The sequence below is a fragment of the Globicephala melas genome, chromosome 16 (assembly GCF_963455315.2).
Source record: "Globicephala melas chromosome 16, mGloMel1.2, whole genome shotgun sequence".
Lineage (NCBI taxonomy): Eukaryota > Metazoa > Chordata > Mammalia > Artiodactyla > Delphinidae > Globicephala > Globicephala melas.
The window spans coordinates 26,796,663-26,818,784 of record NC_083329.1 but is presented as its reverse complement, the minus strand read 5'-3'; the positions used below and the strand labels follow the sequence as shown (position 1 = coordinate 26,818,784).

General features: G+C 40.0%; 1 protein-coding gene and 1 pseudogene across 9 annotated transcripts in view; both read left to right on the top strand.

Annotated features, from left to right (window-relative positions):
* Window positions 1–22,122, top strand: part of BTRC (beta-transducin repeat containing E3 ubiquitin protein ligase) — a 187,801-nt gene that overhangs the window by 7,831 nt on the left and 157,848 nt on the right. The gene's annotated exons all lie outside the window — the stretch shown is intronic.
* Window positions 17,535–18,536, top strand: LOC132593634 (BTB/POZ domain-containing adapter for CUL3-mediated RhoA degradation protein 3 pseudogene; annotated as a pseudogene).

Here is a 22,122-nt window from a genome sequence, read left to right as displayed (position 1 = left end):
TTTCTGTGCGAGGGCTTTCTCTAGCTGCGGCAGGCGGAGGCCACTCTTCATCACGGTGCGTGGGCCTCTCACTATTCACGGCCTCTCTTGTTGCGGAGCGCAGGCTCCAGACGCGCGAGCTCAGTAGTTGTGGCTCACGGGCCTAGTTGCTCCGTGGCATGTGGGATCCTCCCAGACCAGGGCTCGAACCTGTGTCCCCTGCATTAACAGGCAGATTCTCAACCACTGCACCACCAGGGAAGCCCCGACTTTTCTATATATTCCTTAATGTTTTCTACATTTTTGACGGTGAATATGTATTGTTTTTAATCAGAAAAATTAAAGTTTAATATATTTAATGTATACTTTATAAAACAAGTACCCCAAATGAAGACCTGCACTTGATCATGGACTACAGTGTAGCAAGTGTACTGGCCAGTGGACTGACAGTGGTGGCTTGAATAGACAACTGACTCTGAGCTCATTTTCTTAACTGAAAAGTCTTAATTGTTAGTCTTACCTAGTTAAGAAGGGTCTCTCTTTCTCTTTCTCCCCCCCCTCAGTTCATTTTAAATTGTAAATTGCCATGTATAATGTGTTAATTGATAAATTATGCTACTTAAACTCCTATATGTATCCAAGTTTTCATTGGAAATTTAGAACTCTATGGTCCTAAATTGTGCTGGAGCACTGCATTTTCCTGTTAAGTAGTACTTGACAAAATGAGTGAGTTGACAACTGAAAACGAGGCATGCCGTGTGATTTGATAAAAATATAAACATAAACCGAGTGCAAAACATTATGTTACACGTGGAGGGAACTGGTTATGGGGGCAGGAGGGGATGAAGACACAAAGTTAAGTATTATCAAACTTCTGTCTTCTCTAGAACTTCACAGTCTGTTGAGAAGATAGGCATTTATAAATATCTCTTAAGGCACACTTTGGTAAGTGCCAAAATAGAGGCACAAAGTGCTATAGAAGTTAAGGGAGGGGAAATTAGTTTTAACTGGAAAGATCTTTGGAAGGTTTGAAGAAGAGAGCTTCATATTGGACTTGTGGAATAGATAGATTTTGACAGACTTGTTTCTGAAGTGGGAAGTTCCAGGAAGAGGGCGTAGTTTAGGTAGAGGCCAGAAGATCAGGAGACGGCCAGCACAGTGTGAGTAGATGTGTATGATTTGAACGTAAGGTGAATAGCAGACAAGAAGGAAAAGATAGATTGGGAGCCTAGGGAGTTTGGATTGAATCCAGTTTGTATTTAAGAATAATATTATAGTGTACTTGGTATGTGTCTATATAAGCTTTTATTGAAGTAAAATAAGTATACTTTTTAAAGAAATCATAAGTATACAGCTCATTGAATGTTTACCCAGTGGTCACTTCTGTGTAACTATTATCTTATATTTGTAGATTAGTTTTTGCCTTTACTGGTATTTAACTTCACATAAATGGAATCACTCCAGTATATATTCTCTAGTGTCTGGCATCTTTTGTCCCACATAAGAAGATTCATTCAGGTTGCTGTGTTAGGTGTAGTATGTTCATTTTTATTGCTATGCAGTATTCCACTGTGTGAATATACTTCAAATTTTTAGCCATTTTATTGTTGATGGACGTTTGGGTTATTTCCAGTTTTGGGTTACTGTGAATTGTGCTATTATGAATAATCTTGTACGTGTCTTTTCTTGTACGTATGTACATATTTCTGTTGGGTATATACCTAGGAGTGGAATTGCTGGGTCATAGGGTATGAAAAATGTTTAGCTTTAGTAGAGTCTATGAATTTTTTCCATTTCATACTTTCTACAGCACCATATGAGTTCCAGTTGCTGTACATTCTTGTAACATTTACTTGCTACTGTCTTTTTTCACTTCAGCCATACTAGTGGGTGAATGGTATTATTTGACTGTTTTAATTTGCATTTCCCTAATGACTGCTGTAATCAAGCACCTAAAAAGATTATTGAGGTTTTTGGCTTTTTTAGGTTTACTGGCTGTTTAGATATCCTCTTTTTTGAAGTGTCCGTTCATGCCTTGGTCATTTTTTTTTTTTAAATTGGATTGTCTGCCTTTTTCTTGTTGATCTATTCCCTATATTCTGAAAAATACAATACAAATCTTTCAACAAATATATGGTTCTTTTGTAGGAATGTGTGTTTTGTTTTCAGATTTTTTTCATTTAAGAGATCAGTAAAAAAGTCACAAGATTTTGAGACTACAAAATACCTACACAGGATTTACAGGGTTAACGTTTTTTTTTCTTACACAACCAATACTTGAAGAAGAAGCACCACTGTCAGCACCATTTTATAAATGAACGAAGGAGATTTTTAATGCCACAGAAGTAGAAAACACATAATCTCAGAATAAAGGAAACTCTTTGAGGTAGGCAAAATAATGCCTTCCCCCCACCCCCCACCCAAGATAGACAGTCTAATCCCAAGAACCTGTGAATATGTTAAATTACAGGGCAAAGGAGAGTTAAGGTAACAGATGGAATTTGGTTGCTAATCAGCTGACTTTATTTTTAATTTTTTACCATACCACGCAGCGTGCGGGATCTTAGTTCCCTGACCAGGGATTGAACCCGTGCCCCCTGCAGTGGAAGTGTAGAGTCTTAACCACTGGACCGCCAGGGAAGTCCCTCAGCTGACTTTAAAATAGGGAGATTGTCCTGGATAATCCAGGTTGGGCTCAGTGTAATCACAAGGGACCCTAAATGTGTAAGAGGGAGGCTGAAGAGGAGGTCATAGTGATGACGTGTGAGAACTCAATCCACTGTTGCTGATTTTGAAGATGCCGTAAGAGAGCCCTGAGCCAAGGAATGTGAGCAGCTTCTAGAAGCAGGAAAGGAAAAGCTAAGCCTCCAGAAAAGGACATATCCCCGCTGAGGCCTTGATTTTCGGCTCAGTGAGACCCATTTCAGACTTCAGAACTACAGGACTGTCAAATAATTAATTAATGTTGCTTTAAGCCACTAAGTATGTGGTACTTTTTTAAAGTAGCCATGGCAAATTAATAGTCTCTCTTAAGATAGTTAACCTAATTGGGGTGTCTGTTTGTGGATAAAATACACATACATATAACATCACTATATTTATTTTTAGTGTTTGGTAACTACCAGTGCAATTCTTTCTCTTTCTCTTAATATTTTATTTTGAATCAACTCAGAATTACAGAAAAGTTTCAAGTACAACACAAATGATACTTTTTCCTGAATCATTTGAGAGTAAGTTGTCACATCATCACCAAATGCTTTAGTGTATATTTTCTGCAAACAAGGACATTCTGTATAAGACAACCATCAAAATTCAGAAATTAACATACAGTACAATTACAGATCTAACCCCTTAGACCCCATTCAGACTTTGCCAGTTGTTCTAATAATGTTCTTTTTTTAAAAAATATTTATTTATTTGCTTACACAGGGTCTTCGTTTCGGCAGGCGGGCTCCTTAGTTGCAGCTCTCCAGCTCCTTAGCTGCAGCACATGGGCTCCTTAGTTGTGGCAGAGGGCTCCTTAGTTGCAGTACACAGGCTCCTTAGTTGTAGCATACGAACTCTTAGTTGTGGCATGCATATGGGATCTAGTTCCCTGACCAGGGATGGAACCTGGGCCCCCGGCATTGGGAGTGCGAAGTCTTATCCACTGCGCCACCAGGGAAGTCCCTCTAGTAATGTTCTTTATAACAAAAGAGTCTAATTCAGAATCACGTACTGAAATTAGTTGTCATGTCTCCTTAGTCTCCTTCAGTCTGGAACGGTTCCTGTCTTTAACTTTCATGACTATGGCACTTTTGAAGATTATAGGCTAGTTATTTTGTAGAATGATTCCTCAATTTGGGTTTATCTGATGATGTTTCCTCATGATTAGATTTGGTCCTGTATTTTTGGCAGAAATACCACAGAAGTGTTGCTTTATTTTACTTATTGCCTCCTGTTGGGTGACACATAATTTTTGTTTGTCTTACAACTTTTTTTACTTGATTAAAGTGGCACCTGCCAGTTTCTTCTTTAAAGCTAATGTTTTTGTAGTAAGTATCTTGTGGGAAGGTACTTTGAAACCATGTAACTATCTTATTCTTCATTAGATTTTCAATCTATTTTTAACAGAATGAGTTTATGAATTCCTGTTTTATTTGATGGGTTATAATACTATCTTTTACTTATTGCCTACTATTCTTTTTTTTTAATTTCTTTTTTTTTTTTGGCTGTGTTGGGTCTTCGTTGCTGCACGCGGGCTTTCTCTAGTTGCGGCAAGTGGGGGCTACTCTTCGTTTAGGTGCGTGGGCTTCTCATTGTGGCGGCTTCTCTTGTTGTGGAGCACGGGCTCTAGGCATGTGGGCTTCAGTAGTTGCAGCACGTGGGCTCAGTAGTTGTGGCTCGCGGGCTCTAGAGCGTAGGCTCAGTAGTTGTGGTGCACGGGCTTTGTTGCTCCGCAGCATGCGGGATCTTCCCGGACCAGGGCTTGAACCTGTGTCCATTGCATTGGCAGGCAGATTCTTAACCACTGTGCCACCAGGGAAGCCCAATCATTATTTCTTTTGACACTTAAATTGTTCCCTGTTTGGCCAGTGAGAGTGCTTTCAAACTGCTTTCTTTGTCTTTGTTATGTATTTCTGTCATTCTTTGAACATTGTACTTTTTTCCCCCAGCCCTGGAATCAGTGATTTCTCTTTTTTTCTCCGGTTTCTTTTAGTAGAGAATGATATATAGAAGTCAATATCTGGGTGTTAGGTATACACATTGCTATTGGGTGTCACTGCTCCCAAGTCCTCTCACTGGACAGAGATAGGGAATATATGTATGTGTAAATGTGCGTACACACGCGTGTGCACACACGTATTGCTATTTTAATTTTATCTACATATTTATTTGAAACCATGAGTTCACACAGGTATCTCCAATTCTAGTCTAACACAACAGGGTTTATCCAATAATTTGCTTTCCATAATTGTAACTCCCTTCTCTGTTAGTAAGTTGGCTCTCATTATCCTCAACATAATTTCCTTTTTTTTTTCAACATAATTTCTTAATCAATCCCCCCTGTATGTGACCAGTCTCTCCTGTTGCTGCTGTTCCTGACACCCATCATGTGGATGCCATCCTCACCTTATCAGTCTCCAAAATCCCATATTAGGCTGCTGCCCCTAGCCCCCGTTAGAAGACCCTTCTCATTTCAGGCTCTGATACTGTGCACTAGGTTGCTCTCCTCACTCCATTTGGACTTGAGCACCTTGTGCAGGGCTACTAAGGCTGCCGTATTCCTGTATAGACATTCTCTTTATCCTGCTAGGGTTCTGACATCCTGCTGTAGGTCACTGCAGATCCCTCCATCCCATCTCATGTACACACTTGTTTTCCTTGACCCTCACTAAACTGAATACAGATTTTTCACTTTGTAAAACTGAAACTCTGTACCCATTAAACAGTCCCTGGCAATTGCCATTCAGTTGCCTTCAGTCCCTGGCAACTGCCATTCTACTTTGTTTCTATGAATGTGACTACTCTAGATACCTCATAAATGTGGCACCATACAGTATTTGTCTTTTTGTGACTGGCTTATTTTTCTTAGCATAATGTTCTCAAGGTTCATCCATGTTAAGGCATGTGTCAGAATTTCCTTCTTTTTTTTTTTTTTTGCGGTACGCGGGCGTCTCACTGCCGTGGCCTCTCCCGTTGCGGAGCACAGGCTCCGGACGCACAGGCTCAGCAGCCATGGCTCACGGGCCTTTCCACTCCACAGCATGTGGGATCTTCCCGGACCAGGGCACAAACCTGTGTCCCCTGCGTCGGCAGGCGGACTCTCAACCACTGCGCCACCAGGGAAGCCCAGAATTTCCTTCTTTTTTAAGGCTGAATAATATTCCGTTGTATGTATACATCACATTTTGTTTGTCCATTCATCTCTTGCCAGACACTTGGGATACTTTTACCTTTTGGCTATCGTGAATAATGCTGCTATGAACATGGGTCTACAAGTATCTCTTCAAGACCCCAAAACGCTTAATTTTTTTTTATCTTGATCTTTTGTTAGCACTTTTATGAATTCATCAGTTTTACATCAGAGTTCTGAAAATGCTTATTCATTCAGTTCAGCAGTATAGTCAGTTACCAGAAACCTGTACTTGTCAGAGTCTTTTCCATGAATATTTTACCTTTTACATTTAGATGTACAGTCCGTCTGGAATTTTTATGTTTGATGTGAGGTAGAGGACAGAATTCAGTTTTGTTTTGTTTTTCATCTGTTGCATTGCATGGTCACTTTTGTCATATACCACCTGTCTATATATGTGTGTGGGCTTGTTTACAGGACTTTTCTGTTCCAGTGGTCTATTTATCCTTGTGCCAATATCATACTTTCTTAATTACTATATTTTTATACCAATTCTTGATATTGGATACTGAATGTCCCTCAGCTTTTGCATGTCCGTATATATTGGAATCAGCTTAATTTCCACAAAACATCCTCCTATAACTTTTATTGGAATTGCATTGAATCTATATATAAGTTTGGGGAGAACTGAGATCTTAACACTATTGAATTTTATAATCTATGAAAATGGTATATCTTTCCATTTTTGGGGTCTGTAATTTCTCTGTGTAGGGGCCTTTATATATCTTTTGTTAGATTTATTCCAGGTATTTGGTGTTTTTAGATGCTATTTTTAAAATTTAATTTTCTGTTGTTGAGTGTAAAGGTTTTTTAAACCCGAGCTCCATGACCTCCATTCAGTATAAACACATGGGAGTACTTTTTTCTGAAAGGTCTATAATTTATGTCTGAATCTGATTCCCACTGGGGGCAATAACAACAAAGAAGATTAGAATACCACTTTAGTTATTTGACTTTGAGTGGATTGGACTAGGGACGGGGGGGAACAGACAGGCAGGGAGGCTGCTTAAAGACTATGTAATAGTCTAGGCAAGAAGCCACGTGGGCTTGAGCTAGGGCAGTTGGTATGGAAAGAAGGAAAGATATTCAAGGAATATTCTGGAGATACAGTGAGTAAGGTTTGCCTGGAGTAGGCTAGGAGAAAAGAAAAAGAGAAAAGAGAAGAGTAAAATATGGCTGGTGTCAGGCGTGTTCAGGGCGATTAGTTAAAGGGAAGGTTGCCATAGCAGTAGGTATGGCAAAACAAGTATTTGGTGGGTAAAGATATTGGAATAGTCCCTAACTTTAATAAGGAGACTAAATTTAAGATATACATATAGGGTTTCCCTGGTGGGGAACCAAGCAGATGAATATCCAAGCAGATTTGGGGACTCAGAGAAGTTTAGAAGGTCAGGATATAATTTCAGAGGGGAAAATAGTGACAAGGAGTCTGGGTGCAGATATTCTGGGGAGATTCAGTAGGCAGACAACATCAGTGAGTACTGAAAAGAGGCGGCAAATCCTGTTTCAAGTTTGGGCTCAAAAACAGAACTGGAATACCCAGCAAGGAACTAAAGAATTCAGTCTACTCATTAGTGCCCACTGCAGTAGTACTATACTTTATTATTTGGAGAGCATGTTAACATGTAGTGCAGATTCTCAGCTCCTCTTCCCTCCACTTAATTTAGTAGACCTCAAGAATCTGCATGTTTAACAGGCATCTCAGTGTTTCTGATAGAGATATTTTTCAGATCATACTTTGACAAAATATCTAGACTGCTGTGTCCTGGCCAGTGTACCAACACAGAGGGAGTGGGGGAAATATTGTGGCTAGAGCCAGAGTAAAAGGTGAAGCCTTGTACATGGGGAACATAGCAGGAAGCAGCTGAGTTAACTGGATTCAAGAGTGGAGGCAGGTGGTAATCATTTTGTAGTATGTAAATATATTAAATCAACATGTTGTACACCTTACACTTGCACAGTGTTATGTCAGTTATATCTCAGTAAAGCTGGAAAAAAACAGTGAAGGCAGAATGAGACAAACTTCATGGCAGAGGCTTAGAATCGCTTTGAGTTCCAACTGATTAGTAATAAGTTGGTTTCTAAAAACAATTTACTTCTGGGTGCTGTTTGCAGCTGGAGAATTTGGTGAACCATAGGGGCAGAAAAATTAACACGATAATGCCATTTATAAGAGATATATCTAGTAGAAGAGCAATAGCAACACCCCCAAATGTGGCCACTCTAGGTATGTTAAAATCACGTCACAGTAAACTGGTAGTCCCTGCTGGTGCTATGAAGAAGTTGTGGATAGTTCTAACATTACTTTTATTGTTAATATTCCATGACCCTATTACATACATGAAGATAAATGACAACAGACTACCTCAACAGTTGTTTCATAGTGCTCTTAAGGTAATGTTTTGAGGTAATGTCAAGGAATGAAGGGAGAAGTTTGAGGAATCATTGAAGTGTTGCTTAAAGCAATAGGCATAACTGAATGGTAAGGAAATTTATGATGAAAGATTCGTCTTTTGTACAATTACATAGACTAGAGTTGTTCTTTTGAGCAGGGTCCTCAAGCTGACCTCAAGTGAGAGGCACAAAGCCACAGGCTTTCTGGTGAGTGAGAAATTGTCTGAAAAGGTCTTTTTATCTTCATCCCTTAGATTAAAAGCAGCATCAGCCACAGCATCAGAGGGAGATGTAATTGATACAATTAAATGAGGTAAAGTGTGAAGCAGCTTTCTAGTCCATAAGGATATAGTGGTGGTAATACTTTTACAACAATACTCTAGTTCAGGGCTTCCCTGGTGGCGCAGTGGTTGGGAGTCCGCCTGCCAATGCAGGGGACACAGGTCCGTGCCCCAGTCCGGGAAGATCCCACATGCCACGGAGGGCGGGGCCCGTGAGCCATGGCCTCTGAGCCTGCGCGTCCGCAGGCTCCACAACAGGAGAGGCCACAACAGTGAGAGGCCCGCCTATCGCAAAAACAAAAACAAACAAACAAAAAAACTCTAGTTCAAAATAATTCACACAGATTTCCAAGGTTTATTGAATAGACATTCCACCCCTATTCCATTTTACTGTTTAAACGTGTATTTATTCATGTCTGCTGTGTGCATGTTTTTGGTCTTGGTTTTTTCTTTAAAAAATTAACGTTTAGTAAAATTGACTTTTTTTTAGTGTACAGGTCTCAGAATTCATGTAACCACCACCACTATCAGGATACACAACAGTTCCATCATCCCCCAAAAAACTACCTTGTACTATCTCCCCATCTTCCTAACTCCTGGGAGCTGTGATCTATTCTCCCTCACTTTAGTTTTATCTTTTTGAGAAAGTCATTTAATGGAATCATACAATATATAATCTTTTCGTACTGACTTCGTTCTCTCAGCATAATGCCTTTTAGATGATTCATCCAAGTTGTTGCATGTATCAATAGTTCATTCCTTTTTATTGCTTGGTAGTATTCCATTGTATGGAATACGGCCAGAGTGGCCGTAACATTTCGCATTACCACAGCAGTGTATGAGAGTTCTAGTTCTCCATCCTTGTCAGCACTTGGTATTGTTAGTATTTTTTATTTTAGCCATTCCAATAGGTATATAGTAGTATCTTATCGTGGTTTTAATTTGCATTTCCCTAGTGAATACCTCAGTTCTTGATGACTTTATCTGTTGGGCTCAAACACAAACGCTAGTCATCCTAAGAAGAATCAGAAGAATGGTCATTAGAGTGATGTAACGTTCTGTGAAACATTCCATGAAAGACTTTTGTAACATTAGCATTCTATGAAAGACTTTTTGTAAATATTTTAGAAAGGAGTTTGTGCTAATGAATGTTGATGGCTTTTCAATGAAGTGAGGGGTACTTTGAAACCTAGTTACAAAGTTTCAAGTAAGCCCTGTGACAGAATGAGAGAGTGACTTAAGAGTGTTTTTTTCTGGTGGCATTTGGTCTTATGTAGAGCACTTGTGGCTTTTAAACTGAGGAGATAGGCAAATGAAAAAGAAAAATATCTGATTACCTGATAGTTTTGTTTTGTTGGCACCGCGTAGCATGCGGGATCTTAGTTCCCCAACCAGGGATTGAACCTGCGCCCCCTGCAGTGGAAGTGCGGAGTCTTAACCACTGGACTACCAGGGAAGTCCCTACTTACAGTTTTTAGAAACAAAGCAAAATAAGTGAGAAACACTCATGGTCATCATGATCATTATCAACATTTACTGATCTCCTATTCTTGGTATAATTTTGAAAAACTTACTTATTCAGGGAAATAATTTAGATAGAGGAAAGGAGGCATTCCCTTGAGTAATATGTTTGGCCCCCTTCTACTTCTTCCTTCTTCATAAATCATCCCAAGCAGAAGGCTGTATTATAAGAAGCAAACCAGATGATTGCTAACTAAATGTTTAGTGTTTTAGTTGGTTATTAGCTTAAGGTCAAATTTGTTTAATGAGTAAATGTGGAAGAGTTACTTTTTTTTTAACACTTTCAACACACACTTAATGATCATTGGTATGTCATTCCCATTTTATGAAGGTGGGGTGTAATTTCTTTATTTTTAATAACGATAGAGGTTTATAATTATTGAATCTTTGTTTTGATGTTATTAGGCGTGTCAGTACTTTTCTTTGATACCAAGTCCTCAGTTAGGAAATAGCCTCCTGATTAGAACTTGTTTCCCTGGGAAAATATAGTCCACTTAAAGCAGTTTCCAGGAATATATTGGTGCAGAAATAGACAGTCAAGTAGTGACTCATGTGTAGCATTCAGTGTAATTTAGAAAAGATGACTTAAGTAGAGGAATATTGATGCATCTGTTTTTCAAATTGCAGTTAATTATAGTGACAGCTTATAAGATCTACTTCATTCTCTCTTGGAATCTTGCCTAACTTAACAAATTTAGGTTAGAAACGGACAATTTAAAAGTCAAATAGGGCTTCCCTGGTGGCGCAGTGGTAGAGAGTCCGCCTGCCGATGCAGGGGACCACGGGTTCGTGCCCCGGTCCGGGAAGATCCCACATGCTGTGGAGTGGAAAGGCCCGTGAGCCATGGCTGCTGAGCCCGCGCGCGTCCCGGAATGGGAGAGGCCACAACAGTGAGAGGCCCGTGAACCGCAAAAAAAAAAAAAAAAAAAAGTCAAATAAATTAATCGAAAAGAATCCTGCCTTATCAAATCATGCTTCCAAAGGTTTTTCACACCCTCCAGTCTTATCCAGGTGTGATGTTTTGAAAATAAGAATGATTGTTTCAGTTTTTATCAGAGTTTGAGAATAGAAACTCCTTTTATGCAGGTATGTATCATCTTTGATTATACGGTAGTCCACTGGATATAGTCCCTCTACTTGACATATACCTACTGCATCAATAAACTGTGTGATCCTAGATATGTTTATATGTGGTCATGTTAAAAAGTGTTTAAGTATTCTTAAATGTGTTTTATCAATATCTTATGGAAAAATACTCATAATCTTTTGAAAGCATTCATGTTAAAAAGAATTAGAAATGATGTTTATCTCATTTGGAACTCTTTCTCTTTCAATGTATCATTAAAGTGTAGGGACAATATATAAGAATTCATACCGGGCTTCCCTGGTGGCGCAGTGGTTGGGAGTCCACCTGCCGATGCAGGGTTCGTGCCCCGGTCTGGGAGGATCCCACGTGCCGCCGAGCGGCTGCGCCCGTGAACCATGGCCGCTGAGCCTGCGTGTCCGGAGCCTGTTGCTCCGCGGCGGGAGAGGCCGCAGCGGTGAGAGGCCTGCGTACCGCAAAAAAAAAAAAAAAAAAAAAAAAGAATTCATGCCATAGGATCAACTGAGACTTTGGTTTAAATATATTACAAATTATACACGGAAGCCTGCATAAGATCCTACATATTTTTTTTCCCAAAGAAGCTTCTTTAAATGGTTCTGTTAAGTGTAGGAATGTTCTGATGATTATCTTTTTAATTAAAATAAGAAATCTTTGTTTAAAGTGGCATTCTTTTTTTACAGCCTGTTACAGTCTCTGTAACAATCATTCCTTAAGTCTGAACATTTTATTTCCAGGAATCCATTTATATAAAGCTATGTTTAGACCTAATTAAGGAACAATTCTTACAAAGCTTGTAAATAGCCAGGAAAAAAGGGACCGAAGATAAAACTGACATTCACGTTTAACAAAATGATTGTTACAAGGTATGTAATAAGCTATAGAAATACAATAAATCTCTTTTTATAAGAGTTCATATTTTTTGGTCCTTGTTTTCAAGGGTATTTAAGGAGAATATCAAAGCTCTGGAAAGTGACATCTGTTTTGCTGAATGGACTAGTGATAACTTCTTTTGTCTCTTACTGACAGTATCAGGAGTTCTACATGTCTTCTTGGTGTGCTTTCTTTGAAAATACCTACTAATCAGTTAAGATTGTGATGTAAATTTTATATTGTGCCATAGTGAAAACAAGACCTAGTTCTCATCTCACTTATACTGCTTTCTAGAAGTTAGAAAACTTTGGGCAAGTTGCTTAACCTCCGAGTCTCATTTTCCTCATCTGGAAAGGTGATAATTGTTTCGATAATAATTCGATAATAATTATAATTATTATTTTTTATAATTATTTATAATAATTATATAATCACTTATAATATAGTTATTTATATTATATTAAATATAATATAATTATATTATAGCAAATGTAATATAATTATTTATATTATATTAAATATAATAATAACTATTAGAATTTTTATTATAATTATTAAATAATTATTATAATTATTATAATTTTGATAATAATTCTCTTCCTACTTCAAAGAGTTGTTGTGAGGACTAGGTGAAATTATAAATAGTGAAAATATTTTGGAAGTTATATATAGGACTGTGAGTATCCAGGCTACATTTCTTTGTCTCTCTAACCTTGGGTTGTGGTAGCAGTAGTAATAATAAAATAACAGCAATAATGGCAGAAAACACTTATAGCTCAGTATGTACAGTGTAGGATTCTAGGCACTCAACATATATTAACTCATTTGATCCTCTCACCTTATTAGGTATGTATTGTTATTATCCCTGATTTACAGGCATGGAAACTGAGGCACAGAGAGGTTAAGTTACTTCCTTAAGATCATACAGTTGGAGGGACCCCTGGTGGTCCAGTGGTTAAGACTCCACACTCCCAGAGCAGGGGGCCCAGGTTGGATCCCTGGGCAGGGAACTAGATCCTGCATGCCACAAGACCCGGTGCAGTCAAATAAATAAATAAATAAATAATTTAAAAAAAATCATACAGTTGGAGAAATATGGATTTGAAGAGGGGAATGGGTGGTATCAATCATTTTTCAAATCTATAGAAAAATTGAGAAAAGCATTCATATATCCCTCACCTGGATTGGCCAAGTGTTAACATTTTGCCATATTTGATTTTTTTCCTCTCTGTATAGCTATACTTTCCTTTCTAAATCATTTGAAAGTTGTAGACATCATGATATTTCACCTCTACTAAAGCATGTATTTCCTAACATGGGCACTGTCTTTCATAACTACAATGCAGGATCCCACTCAGGAGATTTAACAGTGATAACATTTTACTATTCAATATATAGTTTATATTCAGGTTTCCCCAATGGTTCCAGTAGTGTCCTTTATAGCCTCCTTTTTTAAAATTCATGATCCAGTCACATGTTACACATAGTTATGTCTCTTTAGTCTCCTTTAATTTACAATAGTTCCCTAGTCTTTTTATTCTTGAAATTGAAGTTTTTGAAGAGTCCAGGCAAGTTTTACAGAATGTATCTCATTTGGATTGTCTGATTGTTGTCCATGGTTAGATTCAGGTTAAAAAATTTGGCAGGAATATATGTTGTAGTTTCTCAGTGCATTACATCAGAAAGTACACGATGTTATTTTGTTCCTTTATCGGTGATGCTAAGTTTGATCATTTTATTAAGGCTGTATTCACCAGATTTCTCCATTGTAAAGGTATATTTGGAATTAATAAGTGCTCAGTGGAGTGAAACTTGGAAACTGTGTAAATAACTTGTTTCCCAGCATTGTTTCTCCCTATAGTTTTGGCATCCACTGATGTTTGTTGTGTAGAAATGGTAAAATCAGCCCATTTATTTTTAGGCAGTTCTAAGTATTTTTTTTTGTTTTCCTTCTTGACTTTGAAGTGGTGACTGTTTCCTATTTTGGGAAGATAATATGTAAACTTTGTCATTTTAATTTTATTTTTTATAAATTTATTTGTTAATTTATTTAATTTTTGGCTGAGTTGGGTCTTTGTTGCTGTTCTCGGGCTTTCTCTAGTTGTAGCGAGCGGGGGCTACTCTTCGTTGCGGTGTGTGGGCTTCTCATTGCGGTGGCTTCTCTTGTTGCGGAGCATGGGCTCTAGGTGCGCGGGCTTCAGTAGTTGCAGCACACGGACTCAGTAGTTGTGGCTCGCGGGCTCTAGAGCGCAGGCTCAGTAGTTGTGGCATACGGGCTTAGTTGTTCCGCGGCATGTGGGATCTTCCTGGGCCAGGGCTCGAACCCGTGTCTCCTGCATTGGCAGGCGGATTCTTAACCACTGCACCACCAGGGAAGTCCCTTTATTTTTGTTTTTGAACTTAGCCTAATTAAAATGTACTTTTTACATTCTAATTTATAGGTTATATGCTTTATAATTTTTATCCTCGGTGGAAAACACTGCTAAAGCTGCTTAAATAATTGGGTTTAGTTTTTAAAGGCTTGTGGTACTAAAAGCTGCAACAGAAGTTCCTGGAGGGCTTGTGTTTTCCATTCCATAGGCCTGGGGTGGAGCCTGAAAATCTGCATTTCTAACTAGTTTCCAGATGATGCCACTGGTTCTGGGATCACACTTTGAGACTCACTGTGGCTTTTCTAGGCCTTTCAAGGCAATTTGCTCATAATTATTCGGGCTTTTTTTCTTTTTTTCTACTTATTTGCTTTCTCTGGTAGACATGAGAGTAGTGTGGTTATAGTATAGTGGAATAAGTTGAAGTTTGTATTAGTTGATTTTGATAAATGTTGGAAAAATTATGGGAATTGGCTAAATTACTGAATAGTATCTCATTAATCTAATTCACAATTGTGTTGTAATGAAAATGGCTGTAGGCTGTTTTAAAACTTACTGTGGCATTTATATTTGTTGGGATTTTCTTTACTTCACTTAAACACTGATCCCTTAGTTTTGACCGAATGAGATGTCCATTGTGGTCATTTGGGGCTTTCAGGATTTAAGTGATCCCTGCATACATTTCAACAACTTGGTTCTGTTAGGTCTGTGCAATTAGTAAAGCAAGTGGCACATTTGTTATGTCATAGAGATATTTTTGCTTCTATGGAATTTGGCCAGATTGTCCTCCTCCCTTGCTTCCCCTATTAGAAATGCTATAAACATCAGAAAGAAAAGGATGACCTTACTATTTGTTTCCCAGACTAAATCACAGCCTTGAAGCAGCTCTTTACTTCCGAATAAAAAGTTTAATTTCACGCCCTGACTAGTGCTTGTACGTGCAGGTAGATATTTATTTTATGCAGCTAAACTGGTCTGCTTTTGCAAATTACTTGCCAGTCAGCAGAGCTATAATTTCTTATGAGTAGTTGGTGGTAAATTATAGTTCTTATTAGTAAGTTTTGTGTGTGTGTGTTTTCAATATGTACTTATGAAGCAGGAGTGGGAATCAGTCAGCAAACTTTGACCAGACTAGGATTTGACTAGTAGCTTTTTTCAGGGCTCAGGGATTGGGACTCCCCTGGTGGCTCAGTGGTTGAGAATCCGCCTGCCAATGCAGGGGACATGGGTTCGAGTTCTGGTCCAGGAAGATCCCACATGCTGCGGAGCAACTAAGCCCTTGCACCACAACTACTGAGCCTGCGCTCTAGAGCCCGTGAGCCACAACTACTGAGCCCACGTGCTACAACTACTGAGCCCGCATGCCTAGAGCCTGTGCTCCACAACAAGAGAAGCCACTGCAATGAGAAGCCCACGCACCGCAATGAAGAGTAGCCCCCCGCTCACTGCAACTAGAGAAAGCCCGCGCGCAGCAATGAAGACCTAACACAGCCAAAAATAAATAAATAAATAAAAAAGGCTCAGGGATTGATGAATTTGGACTAACAATTCCAATTAATTATGTAAACCAGTAAGAAAGAGTGAGATCTTGTTTTCAATTGATGTGAAAATGTACCCAGAACCTAGAAAGAATGATGCCTGGTAGAAAGGATTAAAGAAGAGATTCTCTTTCTTATTGAGAAATAGAATATATTGTAGTTAAAATTTGAGTTTTGAAATTGGAGGGCACTATTTTTTTATTTTTGGCTGCATTGGGTCTTCATTGATGCACGCGGGCTTTCTCTAGTTGCAGCAAGCGGGGGCTACTCTATGTTGCGGTGCGCCTGCTTCTCATTGCGGTGGCTTCTCTTGTTGCCTAGCATGAGCTCTAGGCGTGCGGGCTTCAATAGTTGTGGCGCACGGGCGTAGTTTCTCCGCGGCATGTGGGATCTTCCCGGACCAGGGCTCGAACCCGTGTCCCCTGCATTGGCAGGCGGATTCTTAACCACCGCGCCACCACGGAAACCCTGGAGGGCACTATTGGGCTGAAGTTTTAATTGCTTAATTGAAGCCATGAAGTTTAAAAAATTTTTATTTTAAAGTGAGACTGACTTTTATTGAACTTGGATTAAGAGAAAATGCGATGAATCAGAAGGAGACAAAGTTCTACTTCCTTAATAAGTGGGTCAGTTATTTGCTTTGACTGAGATGTCACTAATTTTGTGTGGGCTTTGAGTCTAGAGGGGTTATCTAACTCAAAGCTTCATAAACTTTTTTGTTCATGGACCTCACTGAAAATCTTTTGTATGTCATGAGATACTCTCCCCAGACATGCACATGAGTATACCTTTTGTACATGATTTCAAGAGGTTCAGAGATCCTTGAATCCTATCCATGGGTCCCGATCTAGCCTTATTTTAGTGTTGTTACATAATGTATTTTAATTTAAAATTTGTTGTTGATAATTACCATTTCAACATAAGTAATTGTGACTTTAATAAGGGTATGACTATCAGGTCTGAGCTTCATCATAAAATGGCATTTTGAGAAGCTAATGAAATATTATGTTATTTGGTAGTATCAGGAAAAAGGGTACAGACTTGACTGGTGGGTATCAAACATCCTACTGGAATGTCCTGTTCTTAATTTTCTAATCCCCCTAGCCACCCAGGCAAGCAGCCACAATTTATCCCTATCTGTGATGATAGAATTTTACTTGTCAGGGATATATGGATAGTTACACTTAATACTTTATTTGCTATCTACTGATATTTCCATGCTGTTTCTACTTTTATCAGTTTTATTAAAGAGAGAGTACGACCAAGCAAATGCCCAGCAACGTCAATTTACCCTAATAAGTGCACTTTACATCTAGGAGATTTGGAATACACTCTTTTGTGTCACGGTGAGCCTTAAACACTGTCAGCATGTTCAGTTATTTATACTCTTCAGCTCTGGGAGGGCTGGGAAACATCGTTTTCCCTTTTTCTTCATCCTCTTAAGGTATCAACACTGGGAATCTGTCCACCTGCTTAGCTCATTCAAAAAACAGTGGTTTATGGTCATTTTAGATCAGTAGTAGTACACTTTGGGCAAAAGGCCTTGTTTGAATCATAGACTATGACTTCTTCCTTTTAAAAATGAGCGAAGGCCTCGCCTCCGCCCCAGGCTCATGCGAGCTGGGTGTTTCCTGTGTCTCTCAGTCCGGGTTTGGAGACTGCAGTGTCTTCCAGCTTTTCATGGAAGAGATATCAGGAGAAAGTGTGGTGAGCTCAGCAGTACCAGTGGCTGCGACCCACACCACTTCGTTCAAGGGCACGAGCCCCAGCTCCAAGTACATGAAGCTGAACATGGGCGGAGCCCTGTACTACACCACCATGCAGACGCTGACCAAGCAGGACACTAGGCTGAAGGCCGTGTTCAGCAGGTGCATAGAGATGCTCACGGACAGTGAAGGCTGGATCCTCATTGACGAGTGTGAGAAGCTCTATGGTACGATACTCAATTACCTTTGTGACGGGGCGGTCCCCTTGCCCGAGAGCCACCGGGAGACTGAGGAGCTGCAGGAAGAAGCCAAGTACTATCTGGTCCAGGGCCTGGTGGAAGAGTTCCAGGCAGCCCTGCAAAACAAAGATACTTATGAGCCTTTCTGCAGAGTTCCTGTTATCACCTCATCCAAGGAAGAACAGAAACTTATAGTGACTTCAAATAAGCCAGCCGTGAAGTTGCCCTACAACAGAAGTAACAACAAATACTCGTATACCAGCAATTCTGACGACAATATGTTGAAGAACATTGAACTGTTTGAAAAGCTGTCTCTGTGCTTTGATGGAAGGGTCCTGTTCATAAAGGATGTCATTGGGGATGAAATCTGCTGCTGGTCCTTCTACAGCCAGGGCCACAAGATCGCTGAAGTCTGCTGTACCTCTATCGTCTACACCACGGAGAAGAAACAGACCAAGGTGGAGTTCCCCGAAGCCCGGATCTATGAGGAGACCCTGAATATTTTGCTGTATGAGGCCCAGGATGACCGGGGACCTGACAGCGTGCTTCTGGAGGCCACAGGTGGGGTGGCCGGTTGCTCCCACCACCTGGACGAGGATGACGAGCGGGAGCGGATCTACATTGCCCAGATCTGTTGAAGGGGCAGGCCTGTTGTCCCTTCGGCTGATCTGTGGTCTGGTGCTTGTTGGGACTCCGCAGGGTCTGACCAAGGGCAAAACTGCCCCTTCCCCTGCCCTCCTTGTTGACCCACTCCATCCTGGGAAGGCCGCCTGGCCTGCTCACAGGCATAGTGCACAAACCACTGCCCGGTGGGCTCCATTCCTTCCTCCTTGGCCTTCTGCCCCGTTAAGCGGGGCTTACTGCCCCCAGCGGATGCCCTGCCCTTTGCTTAGAAGAAATTAAACACAGCCCCAGACTCTGTTCTGGCGTTCAGACAGGACCACCGCTCACACCAGCAGCCTCAGGATGGCTCGCCTGCTGTCAATGTAGCTGTCACCTGGAAATCTCTTCCTGTCTCTGCCTCTGATTCTTACACAGTGTGGAGCGGCCTTCAGCGAGTAGACCAAGAGGACATGCAGATCCCTTTGGGTCCAGTCAGTGTGTGTGTTCATGTTAGTTTAAGGGACATGTGCGACTGTGGATGAGGATGTGTGCCCGTGGGGCCTGGGTGGCCCGCACTGGACCCCTGCTGTCTGCACGGCGCTTGTGTGGGACGGACGTTCTCGGTTACCTACCTCCCTGTCTCCTCTGTGTCCATGACGCACGGGGGAGTGGTGACGAATGTGGGTGGTTGAGACTAGGCTGGTAGAGTAGTTCCAAGGAGATTCGGTTGTGTGTTAAAGTATGGGTGGGCTTTTTTTTAAAATATAAATTTATTTGTTCATTTTTGGCTGTGTTGAGTCTTCATTGCTGTGCACGGGCTTTCTCTAGTTGCGGCAAGCAGGGGCTGCTCTTCGTTGTGGTGTGCAGGCTTCTCATTGCAGTGGCTTCTCTTGTTGCGGAGCACAGGCTCCAGGCGTGCGGGCTTCAGTAGCTGTGGCACACAGGCTCAGTAGTTGTGGCTCGCGGCTCTAGAGCGCAGGCTTAGTAGTTGTGTCACATGTGCTTCATTGCTCCGCGGCATGTGGGATCTTCCTGGACCAGGGCTTGAACCCGTGTGCCCTGCATTGGCAGGCGGATTCTTAACCACTGCGCCACCAGGGAAGCCCAGGATGGGTTTTGTCTGCTCTTTGAGGGAAACATTACTGTTTTATGCCAAAAGTATTAATACAGGCAGCCTTTGATAGAGTGTGTTCCAAAAAAACGAGTTTATATTTTGAAATGGTTTTTACTGCTCATACTTTGTACATCCTGCCTTACTTGTGACAGTTGTATGCCTTTATTTTGTATCCAGCAACAAAGCCTACAATAAAACTTTAAAACAATCATGACCGAACCTAAAAATCATGTATCAGGTAGATGCTTTTTAAACTGTTGTGTGGGAAACTTTCATATTAGGCCATTTGTATTTTATTAAGTGCTAAGGATGGGACTTAAATAATGTTATATAAATATTTTATACAGTTTAAGTTTTAAACACCAACCCTGCTGTTTGGGTTGAACTTTTTTAGAAAATTAATGTGAATGTCTGTTGTGATGTTTTCTGTAGGAATGGAAAAGCCATCATGTAAGTTCTTTTTTTTAAATGTTTATGTGAAGAGTAACTTTGTGGAACAGTCTGATTAGCTGGGGCTTCTACACCTTATGACCAAACGTTTCTGGCTGTCTCTCTACTTTTACATTTCCTCCAACTTTGCACTTGTAGTTTATAGTCTTTGCTTCCCTGGGATATGAACAAGTTCTTGAAACATTCCATGGTGAGTGATACTGTTAGTTGCATACAGCTGTGAGCTGACAATGACAAAGTGTGGGCTGGTCCAAGCTCTGTTATCAGACATATTTTACAAGGAACTGATTTCTTATGTGAGCACTAAGGGCAAACAAAAGTCAATATTTGTATTTAAGAACCATCCAAGTAAAACACTGGCCTAAGATTTGGTAAAGAGTAAAGTTTTATTACACTGTAATAACTTAAAATGGAAAAAGCAGAACAGCTTTGGGTCCCTCGTAATGAGGTTTTTTTTCAAATAAGTCATCTGATTGTGGTGACTGGGTGCCTCTGCCCACAATGGTTCCGGGCCTCGCCTCTCCATTGTCCTCTTGCAGTGGTTTAGTGGGACAGTCGCTGTGCAGGTACCACGGCCCTCCCTCTGGAATGTGTGCTCTCTAGGTCTCCACCCAGAGTCATTGTAACATGCGTGTGTCACTAACCTTTCTGTCTCTTTGTGCCATGGAAAAAAACACTATGAGCTTCAGAAGTAGTCATTGTATGTTATACAAGCATCTGTGGACATATATAAAATAAAAGTTATATAACGCTTCTACTTAAAAAAAAATGAGCAAACTGAGACCCAAAGAGGTCATGTGACTTGTTCAAGGTTACAGTTGATGACAGCCTGGATTAGAGCCCACATTTCCCTAATCAGAGCCTAGTTGGTTAACTTTTGACTCTTTTTGTTTTGTTTGTGGTTGAGCTTGTGTTTCTTCCACTGGATGTGATTGATAGATGAATTGAAGGGTGTGTGTGTGGATGTTTAATTAGTGCTTCTATGACTTCTTTAAGAAAGCCTTTTCTACTCTAAGGTTATGAAAATAGTCTCATATTTTCCACTAGAAGCTTGATAGTTTTGCCTTTTACATTTAGAATGTTAGTCTCTCTAGAATTGATCTTTGCGTTTGTAAGGAATTTCATTTCATTTTTTTCCATATGGATTTCCAGTGTCCCAAGCATCATCTGCTGGAAGAATATGTATTCTCCACTGATCTGCAGAGCTACCTCCATCATAAATCATGTCCTTACATGCATTGGTTTGATTTTGGATTCATTATTCTGTATACTTTTCTATTTACTTATCCCTGTATCAGTACCATGCAGCTTTATTCACATAGCTTTATAATAAGCCTTGATATATAGAAGTTAACTATTGATAGAAATCAAAATATGGAGTTATAAAAATATTTGGTTTTGAATATGTAAAACATGCAACACAGTACAAAATTCAAAAAATACAAAAGGGTATATATCAGAAAATCTCTTTACTCATCTTTGTAGCATTTATTTTCCCTCCCCGGAGGCCACCACTTTTTCTTGTTTCTTGGAGATTAGTTTAAATTAGATTCTATAAGGAGTTTTCTAGAACTCACCCAGAAGACACCTACCATGGATTAAATACTAAAATTTGAAAACCTTTGGTAGGGAAGATGGCTTTTTTGTTTGTTTGTTTTGTTTTTTAAATGTTAAGAGGCAATGATGTATAATGAAAGAGCACTCTCTTGAGCCAGATGGTTTAATAACCATTTGACCCTTAGACAAATGCTGGAGTTCCTTAGCCCTTGGTTCTGTTTCCTGTCTGTACTTTCTTCCTATTTCTCATCTTGTAAAACAGGGATAATGATAAACCACACATCCTACCTCATGAAGTCATTGTAGGAAGTAAATCTAACAACACTGTTTTTCACTTTTGATGTCCATATGATAATTTTTCATAAATGAGCTTTTTTTTTTTTTTTTTTAATTTGGCTGTGCCAGGTCTTAGTTGCGGCACGTGGGATGTTCGTTGCTGAGTGCAGGATCTTTGTTGCAACAGGCAGGATCTTTTTCTTTTAGTTGCGGTATGTGAACTC